The 14,529-nt window shown below is 45.2% G+C and overlaps 1 long non-coding RNA gene across 4 annotated transcripts in view; it reads left to right on the plus strand.

The window, feature by feature from the left end:
• The first annotated feature begins 2,813 nt into the window (after positions 1 to 2,813).
• LOC128854309 (uncharacterized) overlaps positions 2,814 to 14,529 on the plus strand; it is a 99,054-nt gene continuing 87,338 nt past the window's right edge. For all 4 annotated transcript variants that reach the window (XR_008453337.1, XR_008453338.1, XR_008453339.1 and 1 more), the window contains exons 1-3: positions 2,814 to 2,932; positions 12,168 to 12,362; positions 12,447 to 12,607. This is a non-coding gene — a long non-coding RNA (uncharacterized LOC128854309). The remainder of the gene's footprint in view (positions 2,933 to 12,167; positions 12,363 to 12,446; positions 12,608 to 14,529) is intronic.

A 14,529-nucleotide genomic window follows, 5' to 3' on the forward strand; every position in this document is an offset into this window, starting at 1 on the left:
ATTTCATTAGGAAGGACAGGTCTGTATGCTTAGTAACACCAGCTTCGGTTACGTATAGCTCCCCGTGTCGGCAAGGACCGCCAAGACACCAGTTAATAGGTTATTGTTTCAATTAGTCCATGATTACTGCTGCTAATCTCTAATTCCTCATTGTTGTTGCTCCTTTTGACTTCACTCCAGTTATTAAGAAGCATTTGGATTTTATTACAATTGACAGGAACTCCAGCCTTCTCCGTAGATAAAACACTGCCTGTTGTAAAAGAAATCCAGAAGTAATGAAAAGAGCCTTTCGAGGTTGTTTTTAGGAATTCTTAAAATTACATCATAATCACAATGTAGAATTCAATTAAGCTGGAAAATTATACTGCTGGAGGGGGAGACGCTGGATTTCTTACAGAGATAAATCAAAATGTCTTTAATTAGTTTTCTGTTATAAACACAAGTCGAGCTTGGTAACATGAAAAATGATAAAATGAGCTAACACAAAATAAGATAAAGGAATTATTGGTAATAGCAGGGTCGGCAGACAGGTGAGGCATCCCTGTACTCCGTGTCACGCCTCTAAGCTTGGCGATCTGTGCATCGCGTTCGTTTGACCTTGGAAATCTCAGAGGTTCAGTTTTGATGAGCACATGGCAGTGCTGATGCTTGACAGGAGCTCGATCGTTTAACAAGCTGCCAGCTGTATGGAGAGCAGCTGGAAGGACGTGGATGGTGATCAAGGCGTCTTACGGCCAACCTCGTGTCTCCAACTGGCTCAGTTTTCAAATGGGAGTAAATCTTCTAAAGCGATAGATAATAAGTTTTCCACATGAGTGTTTGTACGTTGTCCATGTCCAGCATTTCTACTGATGCAATTTCAGTTGTGGGTGTCCCTCTTTAACGCAGCTTTAATTGCTGTTTAATCAAAACTCTCCAGGTCTCTGTCAAAGTTTATTGAAGGGTCGGAGTGAATTTGCTTCACAGTGAGAAAGGATACAGAAGAATACAGAATTCAAGGCTGAAACAGGTAGCAATATCAAGAGCTTCTCAGCTTTGTTTACAGACATTGACATTCTTACACCCCAACATTCACCCGCTTTGTCTGAGGGTGTTGTCCAAGTGCTTCTTTAACAGGATATCAGGAAAAAATTGTTCATGGAAAGGGTTATCGAGCCCTGGCAAAGGCTGCCCAGGGAGGAAGTGGAGTCCCCATCCCTGGAGGGATTGAAAAGATGGGTAGAGGAGGTTCTCAGGGACGTGGTTTAGAGGCAGACAGGAATGGTTGGACTCGATGATCCAAGAGGTCTTTTCCAACGTGGTGATTCTGTGATTCTGTTGTCAGGCTTGGTACTGTGACTGCATCCCTGGAGAGCTGTTCCAGTGCTCCACCACCCTCTGGGTGAAGAACCTTTTCCTAATGTCCAACCTAACCTTCCCCTGGTGCATCTTCTGACCTTTCCCTTGGGTCCTGTCATTGGTCACCTGAGAGAAGAGCTCATCACCTGCTCCTCCTCCCCTTGTGAGGAAGCTGTAGACCACAGGGAGGTCTCTCTTCGGTCTCCATTGTCTTTGCCACGTGTAGGGTCTCCAGCGCTGGACTGGCAGCAGAGACTACATCTGTCTTTAATTTTATTGTACTTACAGAGCTTGGGGAAGGAGGATGGACGCGGAGAGGAGAGAGGGCAAGTCTTTAGGGCAAGTGCTGAAGCTCACTGCGTGATTCCCAATATCGTTAGGAGGAATGCGACCTGTTTCACGTTGTAGCAGGAGAGTAGGGAACAATAAAGGAGAGTCTGCTTCCCCTTCCCCCTCCTTGGAATGCGGATCCCCCGGTCACAAACATGGCAATTTAAAAACATGTAAAAATCATAAATGAGACAGCAGCTGGCTACAGCTTCAGCAAAATGCTAAATCGCTGCATCACTATGGACTCTAAATGACAATAAACCTTCCACCTCTCATAAATTAAGCAGACGTTCAAAAAAATGGTATCTACAACTGCAACTTTTTATGGATGTTTGGTAACTTTAATCATTTTGCAAAATGCGATTCTTGGTCATAAATTCTCACCCAAGTACAGATTTAGGGAGAGCTAAAGCACTGCAGTGAGTTGATAGGTAAGTTTTAATCTGACAGTGCCAAAAAGTCTATTAGATTTATCCCGAGGCAGTGGCTGCCCGGTAATTACAACAGGGCAGACTTCACAGCGGTTTTGAATACTAGGAAGGTGACTTAAAGGGTGTGTCACAGGTTCAGGAGATGAACTTGGAAATACTCCGTACTTGATTTTCCAAAGTGATTCTTGAACCCACCGAGTACTTCAGTTACGAGAGATTTGTTCCCAGAGCTTACGCTGGAAGGTCACCGCCTTCTGCATCAGGCTTGCCTTCCGTAGGGTTGGGTTGGAAGGGACCCCAAAGCCCATCCAGTTCCACCCCTGCCATGGGCAGGGACACCTCCCACTGGATTGGGCTCCAAGCCCCATCCAACCTGGCCTTGAACCCCTCCAGGGATGGGGCAGCCACCACTGCTCTGGGCAACCTGGGCCAGGGCCTCCCCACCCTCACGGGAAAGCATTTCTCCCTAAGATCTCATCTCAATCTCCCCTCCTTTAGCTTCAAACCCTTCCCCTTGTCCTCTCCCTGCCCTCTCTGATCCAGAGCCCCTCTCCAGCTTCCTTGGAGCGCCTTTCAGTCCTGGAAGCTGCTCTAAGATCTCCCTGGAGCCTTTTCTTCTCCAGGTTGAACAACCCCAACTCTCTCTTCCATCTTCTTGCACAAATAATGTATTATTTACAGATTGGAAGGGACTCACCACTACTCCACAAATACAAGAATACTAAGAAGATGGTCCTGTGCAGGAGCAGGACATGAACACGCAACCATCTAATGCCAAGGCTGGAGCAGCGGTGGTGACCTCCATTGGACCACTCATACCAGATCAATTGGAGGTGATATTTGTGATTAAATTCCTTGTTAGAAACCTGATCACAGTTCTTACTGCTTGTCCTGTGCAACTGTATTACGAAGAAATGATTATTTTTCAGTACATGAGATGATTTCTTTCAATATCTGAGTTTGATTTTCTCTTTAGTTGGGGTTTTTATGGAAAAGCCAAGTAGTCAGTGGAGTCCCAGGGTGGCCCGGCTAACCGTGCTCTCTCCAACTGCTCTGTCTGCCTTGTGTACTTTAGTAGATAAATGTAACATGAACCGAAAGGCAACAACCCGATCATTTAAGGAGAAAACCTTGAGCAGTGGATATTACAGATGAGAACTGCAAATGACCCAACGATGCTATTGGAAAAGGACTTTGCACGTTTATAGAACTTTACTTTCTGTATTCCATATTGTTTAAAGAATGAAAAGCTTTGTGCTTTTCATTTTGAAGCGCTTGGAAACGTTTTCAGATTGCGTTTTCATCCTAGGGGGTTAATAGTCCCGCTGAATCCGATTCACTGCCAGCGTTTCGTACTCACCCGGGGAGAGGAATCTCTTAGCGCGACTACACGCAGAGGGAGGCTCATCGAGCTTCCTCCAGCATCGCTTCTATATTTAGACTTAAAAGACCTTTTTTTTGTTCGGTTTTAGCACTGTGTGAACGCGGATCGTGTTAATATCAAGTTATGTGGGCAAATGGGTAGGAGATCACACCCTCAGTGCTGGTTTCTGCCGAGCTCCGGAGGCAAAAGCCGCAGAGCTGAACGCTTAAAGAAAAGGAAACCTCCTAAAGTCACCTGGGGGAGACGATGTTTGTGGTTATACGCAGTATTATTTGGCTCAGGAGCAATTCTACCTTCAAGTGACAATTTGAGGTGACATTTCCAATGCTGTGGAAGAAAAATCGCTTTCCTGGATAAAAAAATAGGGAGGTTTTTTGTTTGTTTTGGGGTTTTTTTTGCTTATTTTTTTGCTTTTTCTTTTTAAACTTGATCTAAGTGCACAATATCAGCCTTAATCAAATGGAACGAACGCTTCCAATACGTTTTAAAGCTCACTCATGAATCAATTTCTGATATTAGTTTATCAAGTAAGAATATTGTAGATCTATATTAGCAAACCCATGGCCATTCTACTCTCTTATTATTCCGTGCACTAGGGCAGCGTTTTTAGGATAAGGTTAACCTTGGTGAAATATATCCTGGTTCACTAATGTATCTTCAGCTGTCGGATAAGAGGCTTTGCCCCCAACAACATATGAATATTTAAATTACTCTTAATTATTTATAGTCTATTTTTATTAACACTGACTTACAGTGTGGTCAAGTAGATAAAGCTCATTATGGTCCAACGTTGAACACGCATCTCAAACGTTGCTGTTACTGGATGGAAAAAAGCTTCCGTGGTTTTATGCCATGTTGATTTCTGTGAGAGTGAATCATAGAATCATGGAATGGTTTGGTTGGAAGGGACCTCAAAGCCCATCCAGTTCCACCCCCTGCCATGGGCAGGGACACCTCCCACTGGATCAGGGGCTCCAAGCCCCATCCAACCTGGCCTGGAACACGTCCAGGGATGGGGCATCTTGAATCTGGGGGATTCTGGATCTGGACAAAGGTCAGCGAGGCAGTTCTTGACCTCTATATTTTAGAGAGAAATATTAATATCTGGGTGCAGGTTGAGCTAAAAGTTTCTGTTTCATGGAATCATAGAATGGGTTGGGTTGGAAGGGACCTCAAAGCCCATCCAGTTCCACCCCCTGCCATGGGCAGGGACACCTCCCACTGGATCAGGGGCTCCAAGCCCCATCCAAGCTGGCCTGGAACCCCTCCAGGGATGGGGAGCCACAACGTGTAGGCAACCTGTGCCAGGTAACATTTCTTGAAGTGCAGCATCTCAGCTGGTGGTTGGGAACAACGAAAAACCAAAGAGACTCTGTCTCTCTCCTCTCCAGCCTCTCACCTGAGAGACTCTGCCACAGCCCCAGATTTTTCATTACATTTAACCCAGTGTGTCCTGGTTTCATTTTTTCTCTTTGCGCGTGGTATGAAAATGCTTTTTTCCTTCCTTCACAATTTTTTTGTGAGCTCTTTAACCCTTTCCTGACCAAGCTAAGAGTGCCATTCCTCATTTTCCATCTTCTTTTTTTGTTTTTCCCAGCTATCCTTTCAGCTTCTTGTTGGTTTTACGTCGATCCTCTTTGAATTCCCTGTAGGTTGTGGTCGGATCTGTAGTGACTATTGGTGATGCAGTCTATATAAATGCCTGGTTAGGCAGGTGCATTGCTAAGGCAACATATTCCATCCAGCCCAATGAAATATTCCATAGGAGCCAATCAGAAGGCCCTATAAGGCTGGATTTAAATCTCCCTGGTCTGTAACGCAAGGTGATGCTTCTGCATCTGTTGACAAGATTTCATTAGCCTTTTCTGTTGCCGTATCTTGCAAAACCATATCTAATCTCCAGTTTGCTGTCTCTGCTAGATCTCTTTCGGCACTGCAGCGTCTTTGGATCTCCTCTCTTTTGCACTGAGTGTCTGCATTGTGGATTATTTTCCCTGGAGGTATTAGTGTATATTTTTCCGTACGTAAAGATAATAAATGGAAGAAGCGGAGATGAAAAGAAAAACAATTACTTGAGAGCAGCAATAGAAAGAGATACAAAGAAAAGACTGTCAGGGAGATAAGGGAAGGAAAATCAAGGAAGAAGAATGTGGAAAAACGAAAAAGGGAGTTAAATAATCAGAATAAATTAATTAATCAAAGTGCAGATCATGTGGACTAGAATAGCAAAGCAGCGATGCAGAGAGCTAAAAGGAGACAGAGATAAGGATAATGAAGGATAAGTTGAAATGTAGTGTATATTTGCAAAACAATGCATTCAAAAGTAGTGTTTGACTCGTTAGACCTGACTTTTAGCAAAGCAGTCACACTCTGGGCACTGTAAAGCTTTTGACAAAGGGTTATTTGAAAGATGACATTTTTCCCCCAACGAAAACAGTGATTCTTATTATGATCGTGGTTTTAGTTGCAATTCAGACCTCATTGAGTTCCGCAGCGGTGACTCGTGATTTTTATCCCTGTATCGCTGATAGGAAAGTGCGGTTCAGAAAGTCTCAGTGCATTGGCATCGGTTAAAGGAGTCATCCCTGCGAAGAAGTACACGTTCTGAGTCTCAGGGTCAAACTGCCATCCCTGAGATCACTGCGGTTAGAGAGAAGGAATCCTTCTCAGTCCTCACTCCATCTCTCCATATTATGGATGCTCTTTAACGCTTATGATTTGCTGATATTTTCTTTCACCATCAGATATTTGATCGCACAGTATCATCCAGTCAGAGGCATTGCTTAAATTAGAGTTGCTGGAAAAGTTCTTTGATTTCCTTTCCTTCTCCTGGTGGGACTTGGGGGGAGCTTTCTATGTGCAAAATACTTAGTTTTCCGCAGAGATAGGGAGCTTTTCCGATGGCTCTTTGGAAACCACTGGCCTCAGCGCTATTTAGGGAAAAGGGAGCCTGGAGCAAGCCCTAACTAGATCCTCGGAAAGATTATAACTCAGGGAGGGGGAATGACACTGTCAGCAAATGAAGGTGGCGGGGGGAGCGCAGAGGGGGGGACGTAGTTCAGTAACCGAGTCGCCTCCACTCAAAGAGCGAATGTAGCAGATATTACTGCTCAAGGCATTCTCACTATTGCCAGGGGCTTAATATGATTTGCATAGCGCGTATGGGTATTCCTAAGGGAGAACGACAGAGATCATTAAATGAAAACAAATAATAAATAAGCTCCTTACAGCCCCCCACAGGTACATAAATGTGACTGTTCGTGGGGCACGCAGGCGAAGATGAATGGCTCCGTGGATATAGGGTGAGGAATCCATAAAGCCGAGAGGCTCCTGTCCGCAGACAATGCGTTGCCTTCCTGCTAAGGAGGGTCAAGCGATTGGCACGGTCTTAGCACGGTCTTAGATGTCACCTATGTCACGACTTGAAAAGGGCAGCTCCCCACGCACCGGCCGTAATGTCACAAGTTGAGTGCGTGAGAGCCTCCGGAGCAGGTTTGGAACAGCAGCCAAGCAGGGTGGAACCCAAGGAACCACCTGGTTGTCACCACGCCGGCAGAAAAGGTGACAACAAGCAGGTTTGGGGCTGCAGTGGAGCTGCAGGGTTTTTTTTCTGCATTAGAAGGTTTTTAGCATCCCAGTCAGGAGAGTTGTGTTGGGCAGGAGGATGGAGGGTACTGCATTTCACGGCTCTAGGGGTTGTGATTGTTCCTTATTCCACATTAAGGGTTGCTGTGGTTCAAATCTGACTAAAGCTTAGGCTGTGGGGAGGCTTCATTGCGCTCTACAACTACCTGAAAGGAGGTTGGAGAGATGGAGGGTGCTGGGCTCTTCTGGGCACCCTTGCGACGAGAAGGATGTTGAGGCTCTGGAGTGTGTCCAGAGAAGAGCAACGAAGCTGCTGAGGGGCTGGAGAACAAGGGTTATGAGGAGCGGCTGAGAGAGCTGGGGTTGTTCAGCCTGGAGAAGAGGAGGCTGAGGGGAGACCTTATTGCTCTCTACAACTGCCTGAAAGGAGGGTGTAAAGAGGAGGGTGTTGGGCTCTTCTCCCCACTGACAGGGACAGGACAAGGGGGAATGGCCTCAAGCTCCGCCAGGGGAGGGTCACACTGGATATCAGGAAAAAATTTTTCACCGGAAAGGTCATCGAGCCCTGGCAGAGGCTGCCCAGGGAGGTGGTGGTGTCCCCATCCCTGGACGTGTGTAAAAAACAGGTAGATGAGGTGCTCAGGGCCATGGTTTAGTGGCAGACAGGAATGGTTGGATTGGATGATCCAAGAGATCTTTTCCAACCTGGTGATTCGATGAAATTCTTTAACTGTGACCTCTCCCGTGACTCAGATCACAAAGATTTTCTGTCAGTTTGGTCTGGGCTAGATTTGAAATTATGTCCTAGAAGTGAAAGACACAGTGAGTGAATTGAGCAGATTAAGTGAAATTATTGGCTTCAGACTTAAAGTACTCACTTTTGTACAGAACATCACAAATAAATGCAAAAGGCTGAGTTGTTATATCCTGAGAAACAGTTAAATACTCCTTTGATTACATACATTGTAAAGCAGCACCCAGGTTCCAGCTGTGACGTTACACCGGTCATCTTGCACCTTCCTGGGTTTCAAGCTAACACCAAATCAGCTCTTTATCAGAATAAAGTTAGTCCTCACTTATCTTTATTGTTTACTTACATAAATATCTAAAAAAAATAACATTCAAAGAGGAGAACATTTCCATTGTTTTCCAGGGAGAAAGGATAAAGTTTATTATTGTAGTGGTACGACAATGGGTATAAACTGGAGAGGAGCAGATTTAGACTGGACATAAGGAGGAATTTCTTCACCATGAGAGTGGTGAGGCACTGGAACAGGTTATCAGGGAAATTGTGACTGCCCCATCCCTGGAGGGGTTCCAGGCCAGGTTGGATGGGGCTTTGGGCAGCCTGATCCAGTGGGAGGTGTCCCTGCCCATGGCAGGGGGTTGGAACTGGATGATCTTCAAGGTCCCTTCCAACCCAACCCAAACTATTCTATGATTCTGTGATTCTTACTGTCTTTTTAAAACAGCTGATAAATTGGATGGGAAACAGAAATCTGCAGTGCCGGAGAAAGTGTAGAAGATAGTATGTTTACAAAATCTAATTGCGACGCCAAGTATGAATGGAGATTAGAACACATCTTTTCAGTGCACTGCATTATGGTGTGATACCTCTTTGGGATCTGTTCTATCATCTCAGGCTCTCTATATTGAGAAACGTGAGTGAGTCATTCATATAAGAGTTTAAAAAGAAGCTCCGCACTATCTTCTACAGCCTTTAGTTGGTATTAATGTCTATCTGTTTGTATCGGAACCTGCAACAAGGATTGCAATGCGGCGAGGAAAATAAACCAAGTAGTGGTGTAAACCACTTTACTTGTTACTTGGTGTAAACCAAGTAGTAGAGAGGCTGAGAGTAGTGCGGTGTTTGTGTGCGCTCGTGTTTGGCACCTGTGGAGCTTCAGCTGGAATTAAGGGGGTTCGTGGCTCTGGACTTTTTGTCATCACTGTTGCCCTGTGGGACTCCTCAGGTCATTTCTGAAGATACTCAAACAGGAACAACTACAACTGTCAGTAACTTCTCAAGCCGGGGATTTAAATTTTCTGCTTACACTTCTAATTTCAGCCTGAAAAATGCATTTTGGGGGACTCAAAAGTGTTTTATTACTATGGCCGTATTGCAGCATCCTGAAAGTTGTCCCCTGTTTTTGCCTCAGCTGAAAGTTTCATTTGGGAACGCAGTTAGGTACCCATCGCCTGATCAGCTGGGTGGTCCCTATGCATGGAGCATGAGTTGCCAAGCTAAAAGACGTCTGCAAACTCCTTTAGCAGTAGGTGAGAAGTTCTAAGACTTTCTTAGATGTTTGGAGAGGGAAGAAGTAATCCCTACAGATTTGATTTAATCTACAGAACCAATCTCTGAGCAAAACTTCCCCATTTCCAGTGCCTATGTTGTCATAGTTGGATACGTCCATCACTACCTCCACGTGGAAGTAGCTGCGGTCTTCTCTGCTCTCGCTGGAAGCCACAGCTCCTGAGAATCTGGGCAAAATGTGTCCAGGTAAATCATAGAATCATAGACTAGTTTGGGTTGGAAGGGACCTTAAAGATCATCCAGTTCCAACCCCGCTGCCATGGGCAGAGACATCCCACTAGATCAGATTAGATAAGTGGTGTTAATCTGGCTCAGTTTAGACCTTCATACTTCTGTAGGACCAAAGATGCCATATAGGCCGCTTGGGTTTGGTTTTTTGGGTTCTAGAGCACTGCAAACCTGAGATCCAAAAAATGATCCCTTAAGAAGGGACAAAAGAATCAGGACATTCAGACAAAAGGAAACGTTTTCAGCACATTAGGAATCTGGGACCATCTTCTGGAAACCACGGTGGGTAACCTGCTCACCTGAGAACCTCTTTAACAGTTTAAACCTAGCATCTGGTTTAATGTATAGATGTAATTGCATCAGTAGGAAAATCCAGAGTTCTTATGAACATCAGATACTTTGTAGAAGATCTGGAAACAAAGGTGGAACCTGATAAAAGACAGAAGAGAGAACCTCGACCAGGCTGGGGATTGCTCCCCGGATGACATTGAAGAGCTATCCGACGTGGTTTAATTTCTTTTATATTCCTCATTCTTTATGAAGGCTTTAAGATTTGAGACGGCTCCAAGAGTTGAGGAAAGCTGTGAATGGAAGTTCATTTGAGCAGAGGATGCCCGGCAAACGTGAACCGAGCATTAAATACAGTTTCCTGCAGTGCTTAATTGCCCCTGCAACTTTTTTTTGTCTGTCTTCTCATTTTTCCTAGGTTGGCATTTTTGTGGATGAATACCACTGGGAGTTAAGGACTTGCTATGACTCTCACTCTTACTTAGAGGAGTTTTGCCTGCAGCAGTCACATAGTTGAAAAATACAGATCCATGTGACTGCTAAGAGACCACTGAGAAGTAGGACTCATGGCCATTTTGCAATTCCACCTCATTAGACATGTTTTGGGGCTTATGATTGTGCTGTGAGGATAAATAAGTATAAATATTATATTTGCCTCCAGGTTATCTTTAAAAATGTATTTCTCTGTCTCCCTCCCCCTCTTTTTTTTTTCTTTCCTTTTTTTTTTCCACCCCTCTCTCCAATTTCCAGGCTAGTCTGTCAACTCCTGGTAGGTGAGTTATCAACTCTGTGGTCTCACAGTATGGTGGCCCAGAATAAGGTATTATATTGTGAAGGGTCGCCTTATGCTGCCAATTACCCGAGGTTCTAGAAAGCAAAATGTGCAGCAGGGTGATTAAGTCCATGTGCACGAAGAAATCCACATAACTCTAAAACTGCTATTAGAAAAAGTGTCACAAAAAAAAAATATTTGACTCGTGCTTAGTGCTAGGTTTTGAAAATACAAAAAAATGGGCAAAAGGTGCCTTTTTTATCATTAGAACAACTCTTGTGGCTTACCTTTGAGATACGGAGGAGCAAGACGCTATGGAAAAACCCACGTAGGCGTGTACCTAAATTGATATTCCTGGAATCATAGAGTAGTTTGGGTTGGAAGGGACCTCAAAGATCATCCAGTTCCACCCCCTCCATGGGCAGGGACACCTCCCACTGGATCAGGGGCTCCAAGGCCCATCCAACCTGGCCTGGAACCCCTCCAGGGATGGGGCAGCCACAGCTGCCCTGGGCAACCTGGGCCAGTGTCTCACCACTCTCATTGTGAAGGAATTCCTCCTTATGTCCAGTCTAAATCTGCCCCTCTCCAGTTTATACCCATTGTCCCTCGTCGTATCCCCACAAACCTTTATGAACAGCCCCTCTCCAGCTTTCCTGGAGCCCCTTCAGGTACTGGAAGGTCACTATAAGATCTCCTGAGAGCCTTCTCTTCTCCAGGCTGAACAACCCCAACTCTCTCAGCCTGTCCTCATAGGGAAGGTTCTCCAGCCCTCAGATCATCTTTGTAGCCTCCTCTGGACCCGTTCCAACAGCTCCATCTCTTTCTCTACATTGAGGATTCCAGAACTGGCCCCAATCCTCCAGATGAGGTCTCCCCAGAGAGGAACAGAGGGGCAGAATCCCCTCCCTCCCTGCTGCCCACGCTGCTTTGGATGCAGCCCAGGACACGGTTGGTTTCTGGGCTGTGAGCGCACATTGTCGGCTCATGTTGAGCTTCTCATCAACCATCACCCCAAGTCCTTCTCTGCACTCAAAGCGCAGTCTCTCTTTGGTCAGCACACTGATGCAGGCTGCTACCTGCTGCAGACATGGTTATTCCCAGTGGAGTTCATGGAATTATACCAGTTCACACCAAGTGATGACCTATCCCTCTGTTCCTTTTTCCCTCAATTCAAATCCATATGTTTCCAAAAATCAATGAACCAATTCCTGAGGGAAAGGAATTGCCCCGCGTTGCTGGAGGTTGGGAAGCGTCAACGGGAAGCAACGTTTCTGTGGTTCTTCTGGTCTTTGTTGTGTGTGTGCCGTTAGTCAGTGGTAGACACATAATCATGAGCCGGTTGCAGCTTCAGTTTGGTGCGATGTATTCACTCTTAGGTGTTTGCCGATGTTGCTGTTTGGGCTACGAGTGCTGGTGTCGGGATAGGTCTCTTTTAAAGAGCTCTTCCATCTACTTCATTAGTTTTAGTCTCTGTATTTCATATTTTCACAGGTTTTAAGAGCTCCTCTCCAAGATATCGCTGAGATGTCATCACCAACAGCTGTTATTTACGTTTGTACACAAGGACTGCATTAATCAGTCCAGGGGATACAGCGATGCAGAGTGTGGTCTGAGGAGCCGAACAGCGTGAAATCCGCATCCTGATTTATCTGACTTGCTGTGGGACCAAAACACAGCATCAGGCAGGTAAAACATCCTTATTTCCTCAGTCTGTGATTTATCGGGGCAAGAAAAATGCTGAAGATGCCTTTGTATTGCCTCTGTGTACAGTGCTGCTCCAGAGCTGCCACCAGACGAACCCAGCCCTCCGCCGCCGTGACGCTGCGTTCACTGATGAGCCTGCTGGCCAGCAGAAGGGTGGTAGCACAGCCTCGATGGACTCCAGCGTGTGATGGGAGGCATAGCAAAGCTTGGGTTTCCATTTCCTAAAGGTATTCCTGCTCTTTTTTGCCTTACAAACAAGCGTTTTGTCGTTGTTCCAGTGAGAAGATTTCAAATCCACTGCAGTTAATGAGATCTTATAGCGACCTTCCAGGAACTGAAGGGGCTACAAGAAAGCTGGAGAGGGGCTTGTGGTGATAGGACGAGCGGGAACGAGTGTAAACTGGAGAGGGGCAGATTTAGATGGAACATTAGGAAGAATTTTTTCACAATGAGAGTGGTGAGGCGCTGTAACAGGTTGCCCAGAGCAGTGGTGGCTGTCCCATTCCTGGAGGGCTTCAAGGCCAGGTTGGATGGGGCTTGGAGCCCCTGATCCAGTTGGAGGTGTCCCTGCCCATGGTAGGGGTGGCACTGGATGGGCTTTGAGGTCCCTTCCAACGCAAACTATTGTATGATTCTATGAGTCTAACGCAGGTTTGATCTAATGTGTTACCATAGTCAACTCCAGTGGTTCCTGTTTCCATTTCTATCCATCTGGGAGTTCAGAAAAGTAATTTCACTGCCTTGCTTCGATTCAGCTTGATCAAAAATGGCATTTGAAATGATGGTACCTTGCAGTATATAGGCCTCTTAATGACTCTGCCATGAATGGTGCTGTAGGAATTTATAGACCCTCAATGGAACAGATGCTCTTAGTGTATGGAACCCCCTGAAATTAGTGACTGGTCTTCAGAGACAACCGCTACGTGGTCGAAGAAGAGCAATGCCTTTAAAGTAGAAAGCAGCGCTGGGGTTTGTAAAACTTATATGCTTTTTTTGGCTCATTGATGTTTCCAGGAGATGATGCCAGGAAATATTCTTGCTTTTTCATGTTCCAGAGGTTGTTTAGTGTTTGGGGCTTAGGTAGTTCTAAAATGTGGGTCTAAATTACCACGAGGTGGCAGTGCGCAAGGCTCAAAGGAGGTGTAAATTAAACCACTTCCTTTTACTTCGTTTTATATCTCACCGGTAGCAGTTGGACTAAGTGATTGTTGTAGGTCCTTTTCAACCAGAACTATTCTATTCTATATTTTCCAGTAAATATAAATGTTAAAAGGTCATGCTTAGATCCTGAAGGATTTCTCTTTTTCCAAAGGATACTTTATATTGCGCTGATAGTCAGAGGATGCTGAAAGATGTTGATGCAGCAAGTTTGAATGCCACTCTTGAGAAGAACTGCGAGCCTTTACTTAAGGATCAGAAAAGAGATTTAGAAACAGCGCTCGTGCCGTTCTCCCTTTCTTCCTATGCTGAGCGTCCACCTCCTGAAGTACAAATAACAGAGTGCAGAGAGACTGCGCTGTCTTAAATGGGAATGTTTGAGAAACATCGGGCATTCCCCTGTCCCAGTGTGCGCACAAAGGTACTGAGCAAACAGATGCAAGGCAGAAAGGAACTGTGTTCCTGCTTGTTTCCAGAACGTTCTCACTGGGACCGATAAAAGAGTCTTTAATAGTTGGGAAAACTGTAGGCATCTCCATTGAGGAGCAATTAGTGGGTAACCAGGAACCATCAACACCAAATGAAGACCACTTCGCCAATAAGAGGTACTTTTTGTTTTCCTTTCTTAATAAGTGTTTATTCTCTTCAATAGTTTTCTAGTGACAGGAAGAATTGTATCAAAAGCAGCGGTTTAATCTCGGTGTAAAGCAGTCATAGGCAGTGTGAATTCACAGATACGCTCCAAGGTTGGTCAAAACACAGTAGACTTGTACAAAACACTTCTCTCTCCGAGTCTGTGTGCTCAATAAATAAGGAAAGCTCTAACAGTGAACAAAGCTGAAAAGCATCCTGTAGTCCTTCGTGAGCAGATGATCTCCGGAAGGCTTCACATGTCTCTTTTTGCAGTAGTTTATGTCATATCTACAGAAAGGACACTGGATGTAACCCCTCGCGGGGAATAAGTTCTTTTCAGCAGCAGAGCTCTTTGGCT

Source organism: Cuculus canorus, chromosome 22 (assembly GCF_017976375.1).
Source record: "Cuculus canorus isolate bCucCan1 chromosome 22, bCucCan1.pri, whole genome shotgun sequence".
Taxonomy (NCBI): domain Eukaryota; kingdom Metazoa; phylum Chordata; class Aves; order Cuculiformes; family Cuculidae; genus Cuculus; species Cuculus canorus.